Source organism: Sciurus vulgaris, assembly GCF_902686455.1.
Source record: "Sciurus vulgaris genome assembly, chromosome: 9".
In the NCBI taxonomy this organism is placed as follows: domain Eukaryota; kingdom Metazoa; phylum Chordata; class Mammalia; order Rodentia; family Sciuridae; genus Sciurus; species Sciurus vulgaris.
Genome location: NC_136469.1, coordinates 54,912,615 through 54,930,995, shown reverse-complemented (window position 1 = coordinate 54,930,995; position 18,381 = coordinate 54,912,615).

Sequence of the window (18,381 nt, the reverse complement as noted above, 5' to 3'; positions counted from 1 at the left end):
AACAATCCTCTTTTGGTAATTGATAGACACTGCAGGCAGGAAAATCAATAAGTATATAGCTTTGCCAAATAGAATTATTGGTCAACTTTATCTAATTGATTTTACTTCCTCCAATAAGAGCAGAGTACACATTCTTCTCAAACTCACATGAAACATTCACTAAAATAGACCACATTCTTGGCAATGAAGTATTCTTAACAAATACAGTAACATGCAAATAATAGAAATTATGTTCTCAGATTATAGTGGAATTAAATTATACAATAATAACAAAAAATTCTCAAATATCTAGAGATTAAACAAAAACATTTCTAAATAGCACATGGATCAAAGCAGGAGTCTGGAAAGAAATAAAAAGTATCTTGAATTAAATGAAAATTAAAATACAATCTAGTATAATCTGTTAGATACAGTAAGAATTTTATACAACAACTAAGAATTACATACAACCATTAATTGGGTTTATTCAGGATGTTCAAGGCTAGTTGAACACACAAAGACCAATCTAAAATCTACTACATCAATGGGTTTTAAAAGAAACATTACATTATATCAATTTTGTGTAAAAAATTTGATGAAAACTGATACCCAATCACGATAACACCATCTAAAACCTGGGAAAACTTTCCTTAACTTGAAAAAGAGTAGCTATAGAATAATTAGCATCATACTTAATGGTTAGAAAATACATGTCTTCCCCCAGAGATCAGGAACAACAAGGATGTCCTTTCTCATCATTCCTCTTCATCATCATATCAGAAGTCTGAGCTAGTGCTATATGACAAGAAAATGAAATAGAGACATACAAAGCAGGAACAAAGAAAGAAAACTCTATTTATATAAGATGTGACCATCTATGGAGAAAATATCAAATAAACAACAAAAAATTTGTGAAATTAATGGGTAGAGATAGTTCGTAAGATACACAGTCAATATGCAAAAGTCAACTGCTTTCCCATACACCAAAGATTAATGTTTGAAATTATATATATATATAGCATGATATTATAATCTGTATAAATATATCTTTATATACACACATATACATACATAAAAGTGGCTCAACAAGGCTACTTATTTGAATTTTTAAATGATTGGTGCTTAGATTTTTAAAATTCACTGTTTCATATCTACAGTATTATGTGTGCATTCCTAAGTTAAAAGCTGCATATGCTCTTATTGACTCATTACCAATAAAAAAGAGAATTGATAGCAATTATACAACCTATCGGATGAACTAAATTCCATTTTAAGCAGGAAGTGGCACTATTTAATGCTTTCTTTTGAAATTTGCCTGGTAACCAAAATTCTTACCAGCTGAGATATCCTAGGAAACTGGCTCAGGAACATTTTTCTGCACTTTAGGAAACACATCAAGTAATTGTTGGTCCCAGTCTTCCAAAATGATATTATATGCAACTTTTAATTCTGCACTTCAGAAAAAAAAAATGATCTGGGTGGGAAGGAAAGTAAAGAAACATGCTTTGGGGGCAACGTATTTCTGACATTTTCTTGTTCTGTGACTGTATTTAATGTGTTTTCATCAAGAATAAAATAGCAATTACATACTGTGAAATCTTGTATGGTTTTAGGTACAAAACCATAGACTACAGCCAATTTTAGTGTATACATTTCAGGATTATATAAAACCCATCCCCCAAATTGTAATTGTTATTTTATACCATTCATCTAGAATAATTCTTCTCTATTTTTCAAATCCAATATAAATAACAAATAATTTGAATAATTATCTTGATGCATACCTACTTTTTAGACCCTTTCCTTTAGAAATTTATTTTTTAAAACCTTAAAAGATTAAATGAGAATGAATGTTTCTACAATATGAAATAAGAGCTATTTGTTAGGAGCAATAGTAAGTTTGACTAGATTATCAAAACAATAAATAACAGATTGAATGATTCCAGTATTAACTTCTAGGCCACCCACCTTCAGAATTTATATCTCAAAGCTGGTGCTATCTGAATGTTTACACTTTTGAGTCAATGCATGTATGTCAAGGCTATAGGTATTGAATGATGCCTAATCCTGGTCTATCTACCAAAAAGAAAGTCCAATAATATTTCTATGGTGTATAGTTTTATGCAGGAGTCCATATGATGGTGAAATAGAAGATAGACTTTCTTTTCAATATGCTTTTCAAAATGTGAATCATGGCTGCTTATTTCCTGGGAATTACCTCCCTTGTGCATTCTCTGACTTAGTCTATGGCATTGTGTACCTGTTCACATAAGCACCTCAACTTTGGGCAGAGAGAAGGTACTAGATTGGCAAAATAGCACCTGAAAATAGCTCAAAGACTCTCAAAGATATGTTGGGGGCTGTGCCATGTTGGCAGCGCTGGGATGGCGCCTGATCACATCGGCAGCGAGGAGGTTAATTGACATAAGCACACTCAGGTGATTTTCTCGTCCACGCACACACTGTATGCGCATGTGTTCTCGAGCACTAATAGCCTGCTCACAGCATCTCGCCTTATCTTTGCGTAAGAGGCGTGGCCCTGCTCTCTGCGTCCTGGAGGTGATATAAGCGTAGGCGGAGCGACGGACATGCACAGCAGCCATTAAAAGCAGCCAGAGGGAAAAACACGCAGAGCAGCCATTAGCAGAAAAGCAGGAGAAGAAAGACACACCCGCGGCAGCAGCCAGAGGGAAAAACACGCAGCAGTAGCCAGTAGGGACATACGCAACAGCAGCCAGAAGAAAGGAAAAACACGCACGGCAGCAGCAAGTAGGGGCAGCAGCGGAAGGCAGATCGCAGAATGGAGAACTGAGACGCATCACTAGGGCACCTTAGGTAGACGTATCCTTAGTTCACAGGATGCAGGACTTTAAGGTGTAGCAAGTCTCTTCCTCTAAGCTCTAAGCAAAGCTTGTCTTTCTCTCAAAGTTTCTCTCTTAAGCAAAGTCTCTGATAAGCGGGCTCTCGCTCGCTCTCTCTCTCTCTCTTTCTCTCTCCTCTCAAAGCAAGTAAACCTCATTTCCTCTATCCTCTATAAACAAGCAAGAAAGCAGTGCACTAAAGAGAAAGATAGAAGTGCCTCAGTTTCCACTCCACCACCCATAAGACCCGTGCAAGTTGTTGCTACAAGCGGTGACAAATATCCATGGATTTTGGAACCGCAAAGAGCCAGTGACGAAGATAACCATTTCAGTAATTTCACTACCATCTCTTCTCACTCCAAACTCCACTGTGTAATAGTTCAAGATTTTGATGTTTAAACTTTTGTGCCTGAAACAGAATTCACTACACATGCATGAACTGTATAATTGAAGATAAAGCAGCTAAATGCTATATTTCACAAGAAAATTTTAAAGTCAATAATTTATAAAATGCAAAGTGGTTAAAGCTAGAAGAAACAAAGGAGAGAAGTTGTGAATCTGGAGGATGATATATAATGGGGGTGGGGGTGGGGAATGAGAGAGTAATGGGGTAAATTTAGAATATGTAGAAGAAAATGAGAGGAGGGGTTATGAAAAATGGTGGAATGAGACAGACATCATTACTCTATGTACATGTATGATTACATGAATGATATGAATCTACATTGTGTACAACCATAGAAAAGAAATTATGTACCCCATTTGTGTACAATGAATCAAAATGTAGTCTGTAAAAAATTAAAAGCTAAAAAAAAATTTTAAAAATGCCATTTTCTGTAGTCTCACTGAAACGATTTTAAGAAAGATGAATGTGCATGAAACATGCATTAAGGACTTTGACTTTTTTATTTATTTATTTTAATTAAAAATCATAAATTTACATAAGGCAATGTTGTTTGATTCGTTCTGTTATTTTTTCCCTTCCCCCTACCCCTCCCACCATTCTTTTCCCACTATACAGTCCTTCCTTCCTCCATTCTTACCACCCTCCTTAACACTAACCCTAAACCTAACCCTAATGCTAACCGCTCCCACCCCCCATTATATGTCCTCATCTGCTTATCAGCCAGATCATTTGTCCTTTAGTGTTTTGAGATTGGCTTATCTCACTTAGCATGATGTCCTCCAATTTCATCCATTTCCCTGCAAATGCCATAATTTTGTCATTCTTCATGGCAGAGTAATATTCCATTGTATATATATGCCACAGTTTCTTTATCCATTCATCATCTGAAGGGCATCTAGGTTGGTTCCACAATCTGGCTATGTTGAATTGAGCAGCTATGAACATTGATGTGGCTGTATCTCTGTAGTATGCTGATTTTAAGTCCTTTGGGTATAGGCCAAGGAGTGGAATAGCTGGGTCAAATGGTGGTTCCATTCCAAGCTTTCTGAGGAATCTCCATAATGCTTTCCAGAGCGGCTGCACTAATTTGCAACCCCACTGGCAATGTATGAGTGTACCTTTTTCCCCACATCCTCGCCAACACCTATTGTTGCTTGTGTTCTTGATAATCTCCATTCTAATTGGAGTGAGATGAAATCCTAGGGTAGTTTTGATCTGCATTTCTCTTATTACTAGAGATGTTGAACATTTTTTCATATATCTGTTGATTGCTTGTACATCTTCTTCTGTGAAGTGTCTGTTCATTTCCTTAGCCCATTTGTTGAACGGATTATTTGTATTCTTGGTGTAGAGTTTTTTGAGTTCTTTATAGATTCTGGAAATTAGCGCTCTATCTGAAGTATGAGTGGCAAAGATATTCTCCCACTCTGTAGGTTCTCTCTTCGCATTGCTGATAGTTTTCTTTGCTGAGAGGAAGCTTTTTAGTTTGAATCTATCCCAGTGGTTGATTCTAGCTTTTATTTCTTGTGCTATGGGAGTCCTGTTAAGGAAGACTGATCCTAAGCCAACAAGTTGAAGGTTTGGACCTACTTTTTCTTCTATAAGATGCAGGGTCTCTGGTCTGATTCCAAGGTCCTTGATTCATTTTGAGTTGAATTTTGTGCAGGGAGAGAGATAGGGATTTAGTTTCATTCTGTTACATATGGATTTCCAGTTTTCCCAGCACCATTTGTTGAAGAGGCTATCTTTTCTCCATTGCATATTTTTGGCTCCTTTGTCTAGTATGAGAAAATTGTGTTTATTTGGGTTTGTGTCCATGTCCTCTATTCTGTACCATTGATCTACCTGTCTATTTTGGTACCAATACCATGCCGTTTTTGTTACTATTGCTTTGTAATAGAGTTGAAGATCTGGTATTGTGATACCCCCTGCTTCGCTCTTTCTACAGAGGATTGCTTTAGCTATTCTGGGTTTCTTATTCTTCCAGATGAATTTCATAATTGCTTACTCTTTTTCTGTAAGGTACACCATTGGGATTTTAATTGGAATTGCATTGAATCTGTATAGCACTTTTGGTAGTATGGCCATTTTGACAATATTAATTCTGCCTATCCAAGAACATGGGGGATCTTTCCATCTTCTAAGGTTTTCTTTAATTTCTTTCTTTAGTGTTCTGTAGTTCTCATTGTAGAGGTCTTTCACCTCTTTTGTGAGATTGATTTCCAAGTATTTTATTTTTTTCGATGCAATTGTAAATGGGGTAGTTTTCCTAATTTCTCTTTCTGAAGATTCATCAATTATGTATAAAAATGCATTGGATTTATGAGCATTGATCTTGTAACCTGCTACTTTACTGAATTCACTTATGAGTTCTAAGAGTTTTCTGGTGGAATTTCTAGGTTCCTCTATATATATAATCATGTCATCAGCAAACAGGGATAGTTTGAGTTCCTCTTTTCCAATTCATATCAATTTAATTTCTTTGGTTTGTCTAATTGCTCTGGCTAGAGTCTCAAGAACGATATTGAATAGAAATGGTGAAAGGTCACCCCTGTCTTGTTCCAGTTTTTAGGGGGAACGCTTTCAGTTTTTCACCATTTAGAATGATATTGGCCATGGGCTTAGCGTAGATGGCCTTTACAATGTTAAGGAATGTTCCCATTACCCCAATTTTCTCTAGTGTTTTAAGCATGAAGGGATGCTGTATTTTATCAAATGCTTTTTCTGCATCTATTGAAATAATCATGTGATTCTTAACTTTTAGTCCGTTGATATGGTGAATGACATTTATTGATTTCCAGATGTTGAACCAACCTTGCATCTCTGGGATAAAACCTACTTGATCATGGCATCACTATCTTTTTAATATATTTTTGCATGCGATTTGCTAAAATTTTGTTGAGAATTTTTGCATCGATGTTCATTAAGGATATTGGTCTGAAATTTTCTTTCCTTGATGAGTCTGTCTGGTTTAGGTATCAGGGTGATATTGGCTTCATAGAATAAGTTTGGGAGGGTTCCCTCCTCTTCGATTTTATGGAATACTTTGAGAAGTATTGGAATGAGCTCTTCTTTAAAGGTTTTGTAGAACTTGGATGGGAGCCCATCTGGTCCCGGACTTTTCTTTGTTGGTAGGCTTTTGATGACCTCTTCTATTTCATTGCTTGAAATTGATTTATTTAAGTTTTGTATGTCCTCCTCGTTCAGTTTAGGTAATTCATATGTCTCTAGAAACTTTTTGATGTCTTCAAGGTTTTCTGTTTTGTTGGAGTATACATTATCAAAATAGCTTCTAATTATGTTTTGTATTTCACTTGTGTCTGTTGTGATATTTCCTTGTTCATTCCGAATTTTAGTAATTTGAGTTTTCTCCCTCTTTCTCTTTGTTAGTGTGGCTAAGGGTTTATCAACTTTGTTTATTTTTTCAAAGAACCAACTCTTTATTTTGTTAATATTTCCAATTGTTTCTTTTGTTTCAATTTCGTTGATTTGGGCTCTGATTTTAACTATTTCCTGTCTTCTACTACTTTTGGTGTTGTTCTGCTCTTCTTTTTCTAGGGCTTTGAACTGTAGTTTTAAGTCATTTATTTGTTGATTTCTACTTCTTTTGTTGAATGCACCCCATGAAATAAATCTTCCTCTAATTACTGCTTTCATAGTGTCCCAGAGATTTTGATATGATGTGTCTTTGTTCTCGTTTACTTCTAAGAGTTTTTAAATTTCCCTCCTGATGTCTTCTGTTATCCATTCATCATATAATAGTGTATTATTTAATCTCCAGGTATTGGAGAAGTTTCTGTTTTTTATTCTGTCATTTATTTCTAATTTCAATCCATTATGATCTGATAGAGTACACGGTAGTATCTCTATCTTCTTATATTTGCTAACAGTAGCTTTGTGGCATAAGACATGGTCTATTTTAGTGAAGGATCCATGTGCTGCTGAGAAGAAAGGGTATTCATTCTTTGTTGGATGGTCTATTCTATATAAGTCGGTTAAGTCTAAATTGATGATTGTGTTATTGATATCTATGGTTTCTTTATTCAATTTTTGTTTGGACGATCTATCCAGAGGTGAGAGAGGTGTGTTAAAATCGCCTAGTATTATTGTGTTGTGGTCTATTTGATTTCTGGAATTGAGAAGGATTTGTTTGACGTACCTGGATGAGCCAATGTTCGGGGCATAGATGTTTATGATTGTTATGTCTTGCTGATTTATGCTTCCCTTAAGCAGTATGTAATGTCCTTCTTTATCCCTTCTGACTAGTTTTGGCTTGAAGTCCACATTATCTTAAATGAGGATGGATACTCCAGCTTTTTTGCTGTGTCCGTGTGCATGGTATGTTTTTTCCCATCCTTTCACCTTTAGTCTATGGGTATCTCTTTCTATGAGATGAGTCTCTTGCAGGCAGCAAATTGTTGGATTTTTCTTTTTAATCCATTCTGCCAGTCTATGTCTTTTGATTAATGTGTTCAGGCCATTAACATTCAGGGTTATTATTGTGATATGATTTGTATTCCCAGTCATTTGACTCATTTTTGTTTTTTGACATGATTTGGTTTCCCCTTTATTTGGCTATTCCTTTAGGCTAGTTCCTCCTGTTGCTGATTTGCCTCATTGTTTTTCATCTCTTCCTCATGGAATATTTTGCTGAGGATGTTTTGCAGTGCTGGCTTTCTTTTTGTAAATTCCTTTAGCTTTTGTTTATCATGGAAGGATCTTATTTCATCGTCAAATCTGAAAGTAAGTTTTGGTGGGTATAAGATTCTTGGTTGGCATCCATTTTCTTTCAGGGTTTGGTAAATGTTGTTCCAGGCCCTTCTAGCTTTTAGGGTCTGGATTGAAAAATCTGCTGATATTCTTATTGGTTTCCCCCTGAATGTAATTTGATTCTTTTCTCTCGCGGCCTTTAAAATTCTCTCTTTATTTTGTATGTTAGGTATTTTCATAATAATGTGCTTGGTGTGGGTCTGTTGTCATTTTGTATATTTGGAGTCCTATAAGCCTCTTGTACTTGGTTTTCCATTTCATTCTTCAGATTTGGGAAATTTTCTGATATTATTTCATTGAATAGATTGTTCATTCCTTTGGTTTGTTTCTCTAAGCCTTCCTCAATCCCAATAATTCTTAAATTTGGCCTTTTCATGATATCCCATAATTCTTGTAGATTCTGTTCATGATGTCTTACCATCTTTTCTGTTTGGTCAACTTTGTTTTCAAGATTAAATATTTTGTCTTCAATAGCTGAAGTTCTGTCTTCCAGGTGTTCTATCCTATTGTTTATGCTTTCTATGGAGTTTTTAACTTGGTTTATTGTTTCCTTCATTTCAAGGATTTCTGTTTTTTTTTTTTTTTTTTTTAATATCTCTAACTCTTCATTGAAATGATCTCTTGCTTCCTGTATTTGCTCCTTTAACTGTTGATTGGTGAGATCATTTAATGCCTGCATTTGCTCTTTCATCTCCTCGTTTGCTTCCCTGATTGTTTTAATTATGTACATTCTGAACTCCCTTTCTGACTTTTCTTCTGCTGTGCTGTCATTGGGTTTTATTTATATAGTATCTAGGTTTGTTTGGGACATCTTCTTCCCTTGTTTTCTCTTATTGGTCAGATGTCAGTGGGACTTTGTGATATTGCAGAATTCTTCTATTTGCTTATCATGTCCATGTAGATTTCCAGTGTATCACCTTCCTGCCTTCAGTAGCCTGAAGTCTTGGAGTAACTTGGTAATGCAGTGCTTCCAAGGAAAGCTGCCCCTAGTCCTCTACTGGTTCCAGGACTTGGAGCTGGTTCTGTGTGGAAAGGCTCTCACTAGGGGGTCTGCTCCAAGAAGCTAGCCTGGAAAGGCGCTTCCCTCCACAGGTGGCGGGGCTGCAGGCTGCTTGGGGAAGTCCCTGGCTGCCCTGTTCTGGTCCTTGAAGCAACCTGTAGGCAGGAACTCGCCGCCCTGGTTCAGGGACTTGAAGCTTGATTCTGTGCAGAAAGGCTCTCACTGGGGGGCCTGCTCTGAGATTCTGGAGAATCTGGCCCTGTGGGAGGAGCCCACCGCTGGAGTGCGTAGGGCGGCCTGGGGAGGACTCTAGCCGCTGTGCCCTACTCTAATAAGCTACCTGAATCCGTGTCTGCCGCCCAGGCAGCGCTTCACCGGGTGGGGGAGACTCACCCCGAGGCTCTATTTTAGTCCGAGTCTCTCAATGCCTCCCCTTCTTGAATCCTGGGTTCTGGAGCGACTGGAGATGCAGTCACCCTCTAGTCCGCCATCTTGGATCGCCCCCAACTTTGACTTTTTATTAGGAAAATCTTTGACTCATATTCTCCTTGTCTTTGCTTTTTTTGGGCTGTCAAACTCTCCTTTCTATCTGATCACATACCTATTAATGTTATAGAGAGACACTGGAATTTTTATGAGTTTGTTGACAAAGAAAGAAAAGTATTTACTTTGTTTTAATGAAAAGAAAGGAAATGAAGCCTTTAAATAGTTCAAATCCCTTCAGCCTAGTTAAAAATAATAATTTGCATTACTTTATCACCCTCATCATTAGACATAATTGTATCTCTATGTAGCCCTTTTTTATTCACTTTTACCTTCTTGGTCCTGTCTTTACTCATTTAATTCAGGCTTTTAAGAATTACTTTATTTCTATGTGCTTAAAAGACTTCTAAGGACTTTTGACAATTGTATAATGTCAAAACCAATTTTTTCCAGTTAGAAAATTTAAAATACATACATTGATAGGTATTAACTATATAACCAAATCATCTTAACATTAATCACTTAAGATTAAAGTCTTTTGAAAAAAATGCAAATGTACTAATAATTACTTGTATGTTCTCTGTTTTTTTATGATTCTGTTTTGGGGGAAGATACATATTTCATACTGCTTAAATCTCTTATGCATGGACATAAACCAGAATAAAATGAGAGAGTGGCTGCTCCTTTAGCTCAGGGTAAAAGACTGCCCCTGTGTCTCCTCAGGCAGGCAGCAATAGCTATTCCATGAAATTTCATCCACAGCCATCCTCCCATTCTGAACATCAAATAATAAGGCGGGTTCAGGGAATGATCAGGACATGTCTATATTTTGCTTTCAAGTCACAAACTTTGCCATTTTATAGCTTCAGAGGCAATCAGTACAACTGTGCTGAACTTCTGGAAGGTTCACATAAAGCCTTTTAAAAATCACCTTCTAGTCCATGTTAAATTCCTTGAGAATACCGAGGAAGAAATAGGAAGTGTCTTAACTTTCCCTCCTTTCTTAACAATTGGTTCATAAGAAAAGGTAAAATGTAAAACTTTGGGTGTTTTAAAAGTCTTCAGTCTCTGGCCAAACAATAAACTACATTCTTGGTAATATAATTTTTATTTCAGTGCTTCTTTAATTCTTACGAGCTTCTTATTAAGAGCACATTTTAATCATTTTTTTATCTTAATTTTCAATGCCTAGCTTTTTTCTTTATTCCAATTCCAAGTTTATAGAAATAGCAAAAATCTTTGGGAGAACACCTGAAACCAAGGTCTCTCCACTCTGGGGGCTAACTTGACCAATTCTGGAATTGCAGATTGCCAGATCAGCTTCTCTTCCCAATCATTCCCTGCACATAGGCACTGTACAGTCCAGTTTGCTTGTCCAAGCTCTCTCAACAGTCATGGTAACAGCCCCTGCTTGGGCCAAGGGGGCATGTGGTGCATGCTGGACCAGTTCTTGCAGAAAGAGATTCTTTAGAACTTGGAAGCAGGCTTGGACAATTTGAATTTGGGATTCTAGCACCCTGAGTGTTGTGGAACATGGTACAAAAGCAATGGGTAGGTTTGGTTAAGTGCATTCTCTTGATCTCACAGACTCCTGATTGCACAAAAGAGGTGACATCAGTGGGAGTCAGGGAAGAGCCCTCTAATGCAGGGTTCAGAGGTGAGCCCTAGTCTTCCATGACAAAAGGTATCACCCTGGAGAAGCCTGCTGAGTAAATGTGACAGAATAATATATATTATGGAAAGGATTATTCCCAGTTTTGAAGGGCAACACCAAGCAGCTTATACATAATTAGAAATGTTGAGTTGAAAGGTAAACGTGTTTCATAGCAATCTCAAGCTGAAGAAAACAAAACTTAATATGTGAGTCAAAGAAGGAAGTTGTTCTGTTATGTCAGTGAAAATGACATAAAAAATCATAATGGATTGTGAGGATTCTATGCTAGTATTTACTCATTCTATGAATATTTTAGATAAATCCATTATGTCTCAAATGCTACACCAGGTGCAAGAAAAATATCAGTGAAAGAAAACAACAATGTCTCTGTTTGTCCTCATGCAGTCTCTGTTCTAGTGGGAGAGGGAAACATTAAAAGACTATTTAAGGAGTAATCATGTATATAAGTAAAGTGATTAGAAATATTGAGAAGATGGATGAATAAAATAAAAAGCAGGAGATGACATTTCAGGCAGTTTTGAGTACCTGTAAAAGTTCTGTGGTGGTAAATGACTTTTCATGGACCAATAAGAGATGGGGTTAGGGGAAGGACTATCTGGCACCTTGTAGACTGTGGCAATGCTCTACATTTTTATCCCAGGAAAAATAAGAAGTAACTAAAGAGTTTTGGGCAGAAAAGTTTCAAGATGTGGTTCACTGTCTTGAAAAATTATTGCATTAGTCAGCTTGAGCTACCACAACAAAAATATTATACACTGAATGGCCCAACCATCAGAAATCCATTTTCTCACAGTTCTGGGGGCTGGAATTCTGAGACTGAGGTGCCAGCATGGTTGGGTTTTGGTGAGGGCTCTCTTCTGGATGGACCACGGCCACCTTCTCACCGTCTGGTTGCAGTTTCTCACTCAACCATGTCCTCACATAGCACAGACGGGAAAGAGAAGGAGAGAAAGACTGCCAGCACTTCTAGCGTCTCTTTGTAGAACAGCAGTACACTCACAAGGGCCCCAACCTCATGACCTATCTAACCCTAACTACCTCCTAAAGACCATCTCTCCAAATACATTGCAAGTTAGGGCTTTAACATATGAAGGGAATGGGGACACACGCATTCAGTTCATGACAGCCACTTTGGTTGTTACATGGAGAGAGGCAAGAGTGGCAGCAGGGAGAGGAGAGGAGGCTATTGTGTAACCTGAGAAGATGGACAGAGGGCAACCACATATTCAAAAACCTGACTAACAGTATAGAATGTTTGTGATGTGCCCATTTGACTCCCATTTTAAAAAACACCTTGAATGTTTTGGAATTATGTTCATGTACTGTTTGTGCAAGTCAACAGTGAAAGTGGGAGGAAAAGGCCACATACAGCCTTCCTTCTTAGTTTCTGCCAGTATGGCTTGTCAGCTGTATGAAAGACCTGGTAAACGGATAGAGTAAGTGAGCTGAGGGGCTTAAACCAAACCTCCAAGAAAGTGTTTGTAGGATCCCACCCTCAATCCCATCCACAATGTTTGATTCGATACACAGATTTCACCCAGATAAACTAATCAGAACAGGATGGGAAGGACAGGGAACAAGGTCAAATGTGCACGATGTTTCAGGTCTGGCTGATCCTGAAGTCCCTTCCTCTCATTTTGGCTACCTCACCCCTGTCGTCTTTTCTTACCCTCTCTCCTGTCATCTGCTCTCTATCTATGTGTCGCCCTCTTTCTGCCCAGCTCTTTGTGAAGCCCTATTAACTTTCCAAGAAATCCGCACCTGGGGGCTTCTCTTTTACCTTTTTTTTTTCCCTTTTCTTGAATGCAGACACTTGTTAAATTCAGTGTCCATTCAATTGTAGTAATGAAAAGAGGGGAAAAGCCACAAGCCTTTCCATTTCTACAGTCTCCCAATAGCTTTCTCAACTCCAAAAACGTCACCTGCAACCAAGTGTGCCACTGCATGTACAAAAGTGCAATGCTATAGCAGCTGAGAATGTGACAGTGAAAAAATATACCATATCAGTCAGTAGAAAATAATTATTTATGCGTACACACCATGGCTACTGCTGACAGAGTTATGTGCTATGGGAAATGCGACAGGAAATGATCTGGTGCCTGCTATCACCCCCGTGTTTCCTGACAGCAAGGCCTCATTAATTCCAGAAGGTCCTATTAAAAGGGCAGCAAGTCTTCTGCATCCTTGTTTTCTCACCCATTAACCACAGTGCCCTGACAACAAGATGGCCTTTTTTGCATAGTCTTACATGATACCACTCTGACTTTCCACACATAGCTCACATAATGTAACAAAAAAACCTCTGGCTTTGGCCAAACAAGCATCAGCTGCCTGCAGCTCAAGTGACTCTCCCTTCTGCACTAAGGAGCTTTGATATAGCTGAAATAGAAAACCCGTAAAATAATCACCAAAAAAAAAAAAAATTTCAGTCCACATGAAAGTATTTTCTTTGTCCTTTGAATTAGACTATGAGAAGGATGTCCCAAGTGAACTCTCTTAGACAAGGAATACTGTATTACTCAGGCTTCAGTATTTCAAAGATTGATCCATTCTTTAGACCAAGTCCCCCCTTTTTTTCCTTGAGGAATGTCTGTGAAGATGGTGCTGGAAAAGCCTTCAGGACAGTTGTGAACCTGAACTTCGTTACTCATTGAGCTGCTCTTCCAAACCAACCGTAACTCACTACAGATGAGAAGATACGAAGGACATGGAGGCAGCTGGCTCGGAGAGCAAAGCTTCAAAATTAGACATGATGTTGCCAACAAATCTACTTCCTCAACTTAACTCCTGTATAAACCCCTCCAAAGACAGATAAAATACAGAGATATAAAAAAGGGAATAAATATGGATGTATAGTTATGCATTTGATAACTACTACACGCAGAACTCTGAGGCTCTATTAGTGAATATAGGAGGTATAGATCCTGTCCATTTGAATGATGAAAATAGTCATTAAATAAACATATAATTATTATGAACTATTCTTTTTTTTTTTTTTTTTTTTTTTTTTTTTTTTTTTGGTACTGGGGATTGAACTCAGGGGCACTCGACCACAGAGCCATGACCCCAGCCCTATTTCGTATTTCTGAACTATTCTGATAAAAGATTTGAAGAAATTCAAATGTTTTGAAAAGTTATAATGAGATTTTGACCTAGGCCTCATACCTGAACTAGCTGTTAGAATTTAGCACTGAAACTTATCAGTGAGCTTCCCATCAATTACTTGGAAGGTTTTTGGCCTCCTGTGTAGATAATGGCTCATCTAGACTCTAAGTGGTCTCAGCAGAGCTCTACCAGTTTTTTGGGGGGTTTTCCACACTTCACTTTCTCTAAAATTACTGGTCAGTACCAAGAGAAAAGATAAGCAGAATCAAAGTCTGGTTGCAATTAATTTACCTGACTCAGCAGAACTAGCCTGCACTCTCAAGTGGTTTATCATGATGAGAGACTTATTCCTCCATACTCTGTTCTCCATAGCTCTTTAGTCTGATCCTTAAGTAAATGCCTTATGTCTTCCTCTCCTCCACACTACCCTAAATCTTTACATACAACTACTGGAGCTCCTGGTCTGTTAATAGCTAACCCCTCTATTGTTAGCCTCTTCTCTGAACTTTCTTATTTACCCTTGTGTTCTCACAGAAACAAGCCTCTTCAAGATCACAGCTGCTCCTGAAGCCTTCACAAGTGGTGGGTCTTTTTGTCTTCCTCATTCCATGACTTGCAGGGTCTAGCTCTTCAGTTTATTCTGATATGCTACTTTGTAAGCACACACACACACACACACACACACACACACACACACACAGAAAATCCCATCTATCAGATATTACTACAAGCTAATAGCAACTAAATTTACACAATGATCACTTGGTATCAGACCCTGACCTGATTTGCTCCTCATGACAGCATATGAGCTACATATATTCCTATCCCTATATTGCTGATGTACTTCAGGTACTGGGATCTTAATCATCCACAGTCAAATAGTTAACTGTTAGAGCCTAGATTTGATCACTGGTAATATGGTTCTTGAGTCCCTTCTCTTAATGACTGCATCATGTTATCTCTCACCACTTACTGCCTCTTATTCAATGATGATTTCACATCTTATATCACTGTCTTTCCTCCATTACTAATCATGTCAGCAATATTGGTTATTTCCTCTGTCTCAACATGGTGCAGAGTCACACCTGTAGTGTAATCACACATGTATATAGGGTAATAATGTCCATCTCATTCCACCATCCTTTCTATCCTCACACCCCCTCCCCTCCCCTCACTCTTCTCTGCACAATTCAAAGTTCTTTCTTTGTTTCCCCCATACCCTCCCATTATGGATTAGCATCCACTTATCAGAGAAAACATCTGCCTTTTGGTTTTTGGGGATTGGCATATTTCACTTAGCATGATATTCTCTAGTTCATCCATTTGCCTACAAATGCCATAATTTCATTCTTCTTTAAGGATGAGTAATATTCCATTGTATATATATGCACCACAGTTTCTTTATCTATTCATCTGTTGAAGGGCATCTAGGTTGGTTTCATAGTTTGGCTGTTGTGAATTGAGTTGCTATAAACATTGATACGGCTGTCTCTGTAATAAGCTCATTTTAAGTCCTTTGGGTATAAACCGAGGAGTGGGATAGCTGTCAAATGGTAGTTCCATTCCACATTTTCTGAGGAATCTCCATATTGCTTTCCATAATGGTAGCCCCAATTTGCAATCCCACCAGCCATGTATGTACCTTTTCCCCCACATCCTCACCAACACTTACTGTTGCTTATATTCTTGATAATTGTCTTTCAAAATGCATCCTACTGTCATGTATAACTAATTAGAACAAATTTTAAAAAAGAAAAAAATACTGGTAACTTTGATGGATGTGAAGAAGATTTTTCAACACCAAGTTCTCTCTCAGTTACTTGATACCACTCATTCTCTTCAGTAAGCTCCAATAGAGGGACTGGGGTTGTGGCTCAGTGGTAGAGTGCTTACCTAGCATGTGTGAGTCACTGGGTCCGATTCTCAGTACCACATATAAATAAATGAATAAATTAAGGATCTAACAACTAAAAATATATATATAAATAATTTTATATAGATCTTACCATCACCAATAATTACTTCCTCTTCAAAATATCACTTTCAAATATCCCACAAAATGATCACAACTTCTTAAAGTTAGAAGAACTTTCGTCTTCTATAATTGTTCCACCACTCTGTGTCTTTACTCCCTTCTAACTATCTTGCATTCCGTTCGGTATTATGATCATTCCCCTGTGTACACACTCCATTTTCCTTGCTCTTTTCTTCTTCATTATTTTTCATTTGACATAATTCTAATCCCAGTAGAATTTAGCTTTGTACCTATTTTCACAACCCTATGGAGATGATCCTGAAGGAAAAAAAAATGCAATCATGCTCACTTTCAATTTTTGAAAGCAAATCTATGCACCACCTGTGAATTCTATATTTTAGTAATCAGTTCCCTCTCTTTATCCCCAAGAAACATATTTTGCTGACCCTTCTCACAAATCTGAAGCATCACTTACATAATTCTGCATAGGTGATAACTTTGCCTCTTATTTACTGAGTCAATAGAATCAATATGAAGACACCATCCCCATCCTCACACTTCCAACCTACCTGCACAAAAGCACATATGTTCTGTTTCTCCTCCTCTGAATGAGGTGGCAATCTAAACTCATTGCCAACCACATTTCCCCCATTTCCACACTATAGTAAACTCTTTGTACCATTTAGAATCAAAATTCATATGAAAATTTAACAAAATTAAGCCAAGTTAACTTATATCTAATATTTCTATCTTTGCTTTTGTTTTTTTCCAGTCTCAATACTGTTTTCCTCTTAGGATTTTACCCAGTTGTTTTTATGTTTCTTTTTTCTAAAGTAATTGTGCTTTATCAACACAATTGATTGAGGAAATAAGTAATAGATATAGCAGCTACACTTTCTTATTGGATTCCCAAAATGAACTGAGCATTTCTCCACATATTGAGCTTTTAAATTATCCATCATGTATAGTCCCAAAACACATCTATAACATAGATCAAATAAAGTAAAAAGAGCAAACTCTACCCTGGTGTCCAGTGTTTCTAATGACAATGAAAAACAGAAGAGGAAAACTTGTACTGTTTGCACAAGATTAAAAAAAAAATAAAAGCAACATTTAAAAATGCAAATAAAAAGGGAACTTAAGCAAAATTTTATTCACTTTTCTGTATAGTTTGCATGATCAATAACCAATAATTTGAAGATTTTTCGTCCATTCTTAAGAAGGAAAGCATCAGTTGAATTCTTTTAGAATGCTATTTCATTGTTGAAATTAATATTACCCTGTTTTACAGTTTACTATTCAAATATAATACTTGAAAAAAATCAATCATCTTTTTTCTTAAGCATCAGAGTGAAAAAGGAGGATCTTTGGTCACTCAGTTTGGAAAACTAGATATCAATGTTCATTCCCTCCCCTTTCCACATCTCATTCCCTCAGCAGAACTGGAACTCTAAAGATACAGGGCTTGTTGTCCTTAGGAAGTTTACCTGAAACTTATAATCTACTTGGGGAGGCAGAACAGTGACATAAAATTTCAAATGATGGTCTGATATACTTTATAGTAAGTGAGAAATGAGTGTGTTCCAAATTGAGATATCCATCATGATTTGCCAATGTCCAGTTAACAAACTCTTATTCTTTTATTTTTCAAAATGTCGTCCATGAATGTTGAATCTTGTTTTTAATCTTATACCTACCCATGTCTTGAATCATCACTTACACAGGGATTACTATGATGCCTTCCTAGCAAGCCTCTTCACCCTTCATTTCAAGTGTGGTCTTTTTTCAATACACATTCCCATTGGCACTACTTCTGTTCAAAACAGTCTCGGTCTCCCTGTTTCAAACCTTGTGCAATATAAATTACTTGGCCTGCCTTTAAGAGACATCAGGGTCTGTCACATCCTTAACGCCCATCCTATGTCCCAGAAAGCCCTAACTCCTTTACCTAATGAGGTCACTGACCTCACAATCATATGAAAATCGATTGCTTCTGAGTCTTCACAACTCTTTTCTTTGCCTTTTCTGTCTTTTAAATTTCACTATCTCCTTCAAGGCTAACACCAACTCTCTCCACATTAGCTTCCCAGTCTATTCCTGTTTTCTCTCATCTATACTTCCATAGCA